This window comes from Vipera ursinii (assembly GCF_947247035.1).
Source record: "Vipera ursinii genome assembly, chromosome: 10".
In the NCBI taxonomy this organism is placed as follows: domain Eukaryota; kingdom Metazoa; phylum Chordata; class Lepidosauria; order Squamata; family Viperidae; genus Vipera; species Vipera ursinii.
In genome coordinates, this window is record NC_139520.1 from 13,165,777 (window position 1) to 13,174,857 (window position 9,081).

Here is a 9,081-nt window from a genome sequence, read left to right on the forward strand (position 1 = left end):
GGTTTAGCCACTGTCGAGATGTTCAGTGGACAACAGCCATGTTCTATGCTTGATACTGTTTAGGAATACAGGTTTAGTGCTGTTCTGAAATAGTGCTAAACTCATGTCCAAAAGCTTGGCTGACTGGTCACAGACTCGGAGGGGAAGCCAATGATAAGCAGGCTCCAATTTTCACTATTTCCATCTGGACCTAACAGTGTTGAATGTGGCCTGCAGCACCCAGAAGCAGCCCATGCAATGTAGGAAAAATGGCATCTTCCTACCAAAATAATAAAAATAGTATTTTTTTAAAAAAGTGTGAAATCCCTTGCCAGCAAAAGAAGTAGAAAACCTGTAAGGCGCTCACTGGTGACGGAACGAACAATATAAAACTGGCAGTACCCAACTCTATTTCAAGTTTTAAATCAATCTTCCATGCAGCATAGGCCCAGCAGACTCTCAAAAGAATAATAGTTTTGTTTTTTTGTTTTTTAGAAAAAATAGAAGAGCACTCAACCCACTAAGCATTTTTAAAACCAGTTCTAGCATGTTTCCAAAAGAATATTAAAGCTGTATTCATAAGCAACCTTGCATAAGACTTGATAAAGGGCGTACTAGGAAAAAGGGGCTGAGCAGGCATTACATAATTTATTATGGAGAAGCGGGTGGCGGTTCTGTTTTGCAGCTCAAGCCAAAATGTTCACAATACTGTAGTTTGGTGGGGGTCAGCCTCAAGCCCTTGACCAGATCATCGACTCTTGCTAATGAAGCAAGGCAGATCGCATCTTTAAGCTGCTACAGCTGTGGGCTAGAGATGAGACCAAGATGTCATAAGGACATGAGATATGGGCATATTTATAGCGTGATTAAGGTGATGTGGAAATGGTCCACAAAAAGGACCGGGGCAATGAGACTTATTTTGAGAAATCAATGCTCTGTGTGTGGCGGTGATCTCCATAGCAAGCGTTCTCCATCTACAAGCTCATCCAAATTTTCCACCAGCTGCATTTTGGGAGAAGACCTGCAATGTGTGCTCAAAATTCCAGAGAGTTCAGTGAGAGTGGAGAACCCTGCTTAGTATTTCAAGTTTTCAAACTGCTTCCTATAATCAGAAGGAGAAGAATTTATAGGTTACAACAAGTTGGAATGATAGCCTACCGCTTAGTAGCATGTGTAGAAATATTTTCCTTAGAATTGAGCAAAACAGACTCAAATGCAGCTTCCTGTTAAAATATAACATCTACCCTGCAGGATGCAAGAACAACTGAACGTTCTTGAAGGATTGTCTCCCCAGCTTTTATTTAGACATTTTAATGACAGAAAATCATTTTATGGTAGCAGCAGGTCATGCCCTCAAGGCTCACTTGTAAGATGTTTCTCCTAACATTCAGCCAAGAACTGTTTGTTTGTTTTTCATTGGCTTGGTTCCCATCTTCAACCTCTAAGAATTAATATTTGGAGACAGCTTGTTCTCTTCTGTTCAAATGGAGGTTAGTGGGACTTTTCGAGAGAAGTTCCGCTAGAAAAGGGTATATCAGGTCCAACAGTTTATAACATAGATCAGGAATCAGCCTGGTTCTGTTGGGCTCCACCAGAAGAACATAGATACATTGGACTTCCATAACAGTCCCAAGATTCAGAGCCATCCTGCTGCTACCTAGACAGAGAGAGGTCAATCTGGCATCCAACCCCAAACCCTCACAAAATTTGCTCTTTGAGCAAACTTGAAAAAGGCATAGCAAGGATCTGCCGCAAGATGTCACTCTTGATTTTGGCATGGTAAAATCTCAGGCAACGGTAGCTAAGACAAGCTTTCTTTGGAACCAATTTATTTTTCCCTTCCAGTTCTAGGCTAAAAGTTTGCAAGTTAAATGGTGAGAAGCTCATGCTGCTGTACATCCTTATTCCAGGTTCCTGAATGTGCTAAAGCTCCAAGAGAAACAGATCCCATCTTGAATACATGTAACCAAATATTTGGAGGAAGAAATCAGAACAAAGCAATGTTGTAGAATGCTGGTAAGTGCAAATGTTTATTTTCTTGTTTCTTCTTCTAGTTTGGACCATTTTTCCCCCCTGGCAATTCAATACGCTCAGTTTATGAATGTTTCATCTTATGCAACCCTTTTTTTGCTTGAGTAAATTCTGGTTGTAAACAGTACCAATTCACCAGCCGTGTTTGTTTTTCACTCTTAGCTTGACCAATTTTAAAATAAGCAGTGCCTAAAATAACATGAGCTCCTCTTCTTCTTTTGCAAAGGGACTCTTTACACAACTGGAATAGCTGCAACCTTTGTAGAGTTTTTATTTTTATTTTTTCCACTTCCTCCCATGGGGATCAGCCAAGACTGCAAAAAGTCCTAACTTTTCCTTAAAAAGGTAGCATCCCCTTCGGCTTATGCTCAGCTTCCAATGATCTGGTAATGTGCAGCAGCAAGGCAGAAATTATTGGCCACTGAATTCTTCCAGGATGTTTTTTCAACTTCTTAGTCCAATGTTTCTCACACTTGGCAACGTGAAGATGCGTGGACTTCAACTCCTAGCAAAAGCAACGCTAACTGGAGAATTCTGGGAGCCGAAGTCCAAACATCTTCTAGCTGCCAAGGTTGAGGAACACTGGGCTTGTCTAATCTACAGTTCTAGTATTTTCTGCTACCTCTTATCTAAGTACTAACCAGTCCTGATTCAACTGAACTTAGACAAGATCAGCCAATGCTTTGGTGTCTTGAGGGCTACTCATTACTTGCGAAAACTATATCTTTCACCTTGCAGAATCCCCTGTGACAGTGTGGCTCCACTAATTAATAATTTAGAATTAAGTTCTTAATTAAGAACTTAAGAACCATAGATCATGGATGCGGCAAGAGAGCAGGCATCTTTTGTGAGCAGGAAGCAAAAGAGATGAAGAAGCAAGAAGATGCAAAACAGCCAGAATCCATAATCTGCAACTGATTGCCACAGTCACTGAAGGAGGAGACTGTAGTCTTAAGCAGGGCATTGGATAAACACATTTCTAGAGTCCTACATCGTGCTAAGCTTTATTAGAGCTCACTCAAGTTTGGCTTAGCCTTAGCACATCAATGTGGCTTGTAAAGCATCGCTCATTATTTAGCATGCTGTGTCAATCCAGGCACTTCCATCTTAATCCAAAGGCCCTGGATCAAGTTACAGTGTGGCTCACTTCATGACCTGAAGTCAGCCAGGTGGTTTTATTCAATAAGATACCACAAAGCAAACCTGAACATTGAAAATCTGGACAACCAACATAGCAAGCGAGCACTCTGATCTTTGAACGAAACTGCTCAAATGAACTTTAATAAAAACTCTCAGTTGGATGAGTGGCTGTTGCATCATAAATTTGTCTGAGCAAATTTTCAGGTTGGTGGTGCTGGAAACTGGTAAAATTGTTAGCAGGGGTAAAATTTGGAGTACCACTTACTTGCCTTTTCCCAAAATCGAATGAAGTAGGCTCCAGGCTACATTTGCTTTAGCTCCCGAGGAAGGAAATTCTACAATCACCTCTCCCCAAAAGTTACAAAAGTAATCAAAGTAAAGTTAACAACTAATACTTACAAACCACAACTGAACCCAAGATTTACGTTGTTAAGCAAGACAGTTGTTAAGTGAGTTTTGCCCCATTTTACGACCTTTCTTGCCACAGTTGTTAAGGGAATCACTGCAGTTGTTAAGACAGTAACACAGTTCTTAAGTGAATCTGGCTTCCCCTTTGACTTTGCCTATCAGAAAGTCGCAAAAGGGGATCACATGACCCCGGGACACTGCAACCGTCATAAAAATATGAATCAGTTGCCAGGCCTCTGAATTTGGATCACGTGACCACGGGGATGCTGCAATGGACGTAAGTGTGAAAAATGGTCCCAAATCACTTTTTTCCAGGGCTGTTGTAACTTTGAATAGTCACTAAACAAGCTGTTGTAAGTCAAGGTGGAGCAGTGGGCTAATGCCTCCTTAAGTAACACCAGGTGCCTGCAATTAGTGCAGGTTCGAGTCCCACCAGGCTCAAGGTTGACTCAGCCTTCCATCCTTCCGACGTAGGTAAAATGAGGACCCAGATTGTTGGGGGCAATTAAGCTGACTTTGTAATAATGCCGCTTGGGGTGTGTGTGTGAAAGCCCTAATAAGCAGGCGTATACATAGAATGAAGGCTACTGCTAAGCTTGTAAGCCGCCCTGAGTCTTCGGAGAAGGGCGGGATATAAATGGAATTAAAAATAAAATAAAATAAAATAAGGTGTAACCTGTTTCCCTTTCAGGCCTGCCAATGCTAGCTGCTGAGATGCCTTTTGCAAAATTCCGTATTTGTCCAAAAGGAAATACACAATTGACTGTGTGGGTAGTAAAGGACATTGTTGGCTAGCAGAACTTCTTCGGATTAACTCAGTCCAGTCCATTAGAGTTTCGTATCTCCTTCCCAGGGTTTGGTGAGCTGCAGCTAGGATAAAGAATCTGCAGAGAGAGAAAGAGAGAAAGGGGGATAGACAGCATAAGGTCAACGTGCAAAACAAAATGTTCCCCGCACGGCGAGTTTAAAAATATTTTGTTTTATTTTGGGGCACAGCTTTCACTACAGATTTTGTTTGACATTTAGTGAGAAGACACACTGTATTGCAAAAATGGAATAAATTACACAAAGGAGAAATTAAAACAGAGCAGTCATATTACCCAGAGTTGAACTAATATGTCGTAAGTTACCGTATTTAAGTTATAATCTTGAACACTTGGGCTTTGAAAACACGCTGCCCGCTGCATCTCTAAGAATATTCTCTGCTTGTCTACCCCACTCCCACTGACTCCAGAAGACATGCCTAACAGATCAGGGACAAGACAAGGGAAGTGGAGGAGGGATTGAGGGGGGGGCAGAGGGGGGGATGTGAGAAAGAGAGGTAGTGTAACTCTGCCTTAATTACACTAGGTCTAAGCCAGCTTGGTGTAATAGTAGTGAAGGCATCAGGTTAGAAACCAGGCTAGAGAAACTGTGCGTTCTAATCCTGCCTTGGGCACAGATCCAACCGAGTGACCTTGGGCCAGTCACTTTCTCTCAACCCTAGGAAGGATGCAATGTCAAACCACTTTTGGAAAAAAAAAATTGGTTCCTTAATGCATTTGGTTCCTGGGTTCTCCCCATTCTATTATGATCATGCCTTTTTCCGTTCTAAATGGCTATCCTGAAGGTATTGCCAGAAAAGCACCTCCTAAGTCACATTGCTCACTTATAATGTAATACAATTTAAAATGGATTCTCCTTCCAGCTTTTCCGCAGACCTTCTCTTGCTGTTTTTATTTCTGGCTCCTAATGAGGACTTCCGATGGTTCTCCCTGCTGATTCATCTTTTATTCATCCTGCCAATGAAAAGGGGAAGCAAACAGAAGGTAATTCTGTTGGAAAGCGAGCTGGAAAAATGTCCTGCCTCAAAATGAACAGCCCTCCGTTCTGCTCTGTTTACTGATTTTTCTGTTTTTGCAAAAGGGCAAAAAGAAAAAAAGGGAAAAAAAGGGAAGTTTTCTAAGATACTGAAAAGTCACTTCAGGAAGTTTACCAAACCAGAAGGCTATTTTAATCTGTGCGTATGCTGCTGTTTAAAATTAGATCATGGGATTTGTATTAGACAATAATAATAATAGATTAAATCGTTAATTGTTCATTTACGACAACTAAAATCCTTCCTAATGACTGGGATGGAAGAGAAAGAGCAGACCAGAATGCAAAAAAGATAAGGAAAGGTTATGATTGACAGGGAAAGAAACCATATCCAGAAACATTGATGAAAAATTCTAGCACTCGGAGGACATTTCAACTCTAATTAATCAAACTCATGAAGTTAATCTCCAATCAGTTCCAATCCAGCTAGGAAACTTGGCTTACTTTCACTGTTGGACAGAGAGAGAATAAAATTGGACTTGCTTTTACTCAGATAATGGGTTTCCACAGAAAATGTTTAAAAAAGATGGAAGAATTTGAGGGTTTTGATTTGCTCACCAATAAAAGAACAGGACCATTGCATATCGCCAGAGCCTTGGCTGAAAGGGGTTCTAATGTCAGGTAAATTGGCACATGTTAGTTTAATATCACACCTCTGTGCTACTCTCTCTAATGGCTGGCTAGCACTTCAGATTGGAAGGGAAATCAAATGTGTGACTCTTCCTAATATTGCAAAGGAGAGTCACATAACCCTGGAAAAGAAGCCACAGGAATAATAATTAAAAAAAACCCACAGTGATATTTTTTTTGCAGGCAACGGTCTCTGCAGATGTAGTCAAAGTCAAAACTTTGGACTTCAGATTGTCCATCCTTGTTCTCATCCACAGCTTAAAATCTGGAATGGCTAAACCAAAATCAAAATCCACTAGAAAACACAATATTGTACTTGTTGACTGACAAATTGTAGTACATGGCATGCATTCGACTCCTCTGTCCCCAGGTGCCTTTCCAAAAGGCAACTGGGGGACTTTCTTGGGTTTCTTCCTTGAAGATGTTTCGCTTCTAATCCAAGAAGCTTCTTCAGCTCTGAAGACTGAAGGATGAGAAGCAAAATGTCTTCAAGGGAAAAAAAAACAAGAAAGTACCTTTGGGTGTAATCATGATTGAGAATCTCCATAGACATGCAACTGCTTTACTCTGTGAGATGCATTCGTTGCCAGCATGGTTCTGGGTGCAATTCAAGATGCTAGTTATCACCTTTACAGATCTTCATGGCTTAGACAGGATTGCTCGAGGGACCATCTCTTTATAGTTACTTCTACCTGTCCAATTCAATTAGGCAAGGATGGACATACTTTGGGTTGGCAAAGGAATGCCAGTTTGTGGTGCCTTTCCTGCTGCAATCCCCACCTTATGGACCATTTTCCCTCTGGATATCAGGGTGGCAGGGCCCAGCTGACCTTTCTTCTGGCTCTCAAGACCAGGGTTTGTATCTGGAGCCCTCAAGGCGTGCACGGACACATTCCACGCTCCACTTAATGACAATAACCTAAAATGTTGTTCACCACCCAGATTCACTTGGCAAAATGAAAGTGTCACAGAAACTGGATAAAGAAGTGACCAATATGAAGGTGTAGGTCCGTGGGATCTTTAACAAACTGTTAATACGTAAAGTACACTCCTGTTGTTTGATGGATATTCTCCTGTAGCTATCTCATACTTTCTGGACATGCTCAATCCTCACTGACTTGTTTTTGAAACATTTCTGCCCTTTGAGTGTTTCCTTCAAGATATTTTGGAGTTCATGTAGTGGACTTCCCTTGAACTTCTGCAAGGCTGGACCACTTCTAACCATCAGTATTTAGAGACCTGAGATGGATATAACTTTATTCTTTGTGGATATCAATACTGCTTCTATTTCCGCTTTTGTGGCTGCACTCACTGCGTCTGAATTATCTATTTAAAAAGTAATTGGATAGGCTTAGATTTCCACTCAGCTACAAACTGGAAGGAATGGCTATTTCCTCCAACCTTTTGTTTAATGCTATTTCAATTCTCTCTCTCTCTCTCTCTCTCTTTGGAAAATCATTAATCATAAATGAAGGAGGATTACTTTTCCTTTTTCAGTGTCGGTATCATCTTTACATTTGCTAACCCAACTCATTATAAGCTATTTTTGAACACAGTAAGGGTTTGTGATTAGATACATTCATTCTGGAGAGGGAAGACGCCTATATTTAGAAGCAATGGACCATTTAAGAACTATATCTCATCTCATTATGATCAGTTAAAAGTATAGCATGGGGGAAAAAAGCGTGGCATCCATACAGCCCGGGAAATTTGAGAGTAGGTGTTAGGGAGTGAAACGTTTCCCAACCATTTATTTGCCAAAAATCCCCAAAAAGAATTTACAATTTTTTCAGAACGAAGGTCATCGCTTGGATCCATGCTCCAGAAAGCTGCTAGTGCAACTAAGACAAAAACTAAATTTGATTTCATTGCACTTCCACTGAATTAAAACTAATAATCATTAACCTAATTATTTTCCAAATGTGTCTTTGTATTACAGCCTACAAATCAAATGCAGAATTATCCTTATATGTACAATATATGCTTGCATTTGTGGGAATAATAAATAAAAGGGAGTAAGATTATACTGCTAGAAAACCAAGCCACTGCATGCCCATTTATATGCGTGATAATGAAGAAAAAGCAGATCAAAATCTACCATGGTCACTGTTGAAATTGGAAATAACTTAAAAACAAATTAAGAGAGCAAATATTACAGCTCAGGGTAAAAGTTGCAAAGCAATATTATCAGAGCTGAAATTGAACATATTTCAAATAATGCTAAATACTGATTAGGTAAAAGTAAGATAAAACTGTAACATATCTCATTAGTGGCTGTAATAAAATTGTTCAGAGTAGTAGTATTTTTTTGGTAAGCCACCCAAAATTACTGTACTTAGGTGAGATGGGTGGGGGAGAAATGTGATGGATGGATGGATGGATGGAAGGAAGGAAGGAAGGAAGGAAGGAAGGAAGGAAGGAAGGAAGGAATTCCATGAGGAAACTACAAACATCATCCACTGAAATCCAGATATTCAGCTTCATTGTTTGCGAACACAATTGGGATTTTAAGGCTGGGAAGGTTTAGAAAAATGAGGGCAATACAATTTTGTGTATTTTATGAATTCATACTGACAGCTACTCAGAATAGAATACAATAAATATTACTGTTACCGAAAAAAAACATCTGGAGAAAATAAAATATTGTGATTAACAAATTGAGCTTGCAAGATTATGGAGCGAAACATTCATTGTTATGCCAACTGTAACTTGAACTCATAATGCAATGCTAAACCAGGAATTTGGAAAGTTAAAATTTACTGGACTTGACGCCGTTAATTTTGCAAGGCTTCTCTTCTTGGAACAGCACACATTTACAATCACGCCTTCGTGCCTCTTAAGTTTTTGTCAATGATCCAAACCATTGGACTCAACACCTACTTGATTAGCCCACGATATTCTATTCAACAAAAGTCATGATAAGGAGAGCCAGATTGGTACAGGGGTTAAAGCATCACACTAGAAACCAGGAAACCATGAGTTCTAGCCCCACCTTGGGGCACAGAGCCATCTGGGTGACCTTGGGCCAGTCACTTT

General features: G+C 40.2%; 1 protein-coding gene across 5 annotated transcripts in view; it reads left to right on the top strand.

Moving 5' to 3' along the window:
• Positions 1-9,081, top strand: part of PDP2 (pyruvate dehydrogenase phosphatase catalytic subunit 2) — a 259,441-nt gene that overhangs the window by 22,008 nt on the left and 228,352 nt on the right. For 2 of the 5 annotated variants that reach the window (XR_014493433.1, XR_014493434.1), the window contains exons 3-4: positions 1,825-1,995; positions 5,246-5,366. The exons of 2 other annotated variants lie outside the window; for them this stretch is intronic. The gene's annotated coding sequence lies outside the window, so the exon portion shown is untranslated. The remainder of the gene's footprint in view (positions 1-1,824; positions 1,996-5,245; positions 5,367-9,081) is intronic. One more of the 5 variants, XR_014493435.1, reaches the window with a different exon arrangement.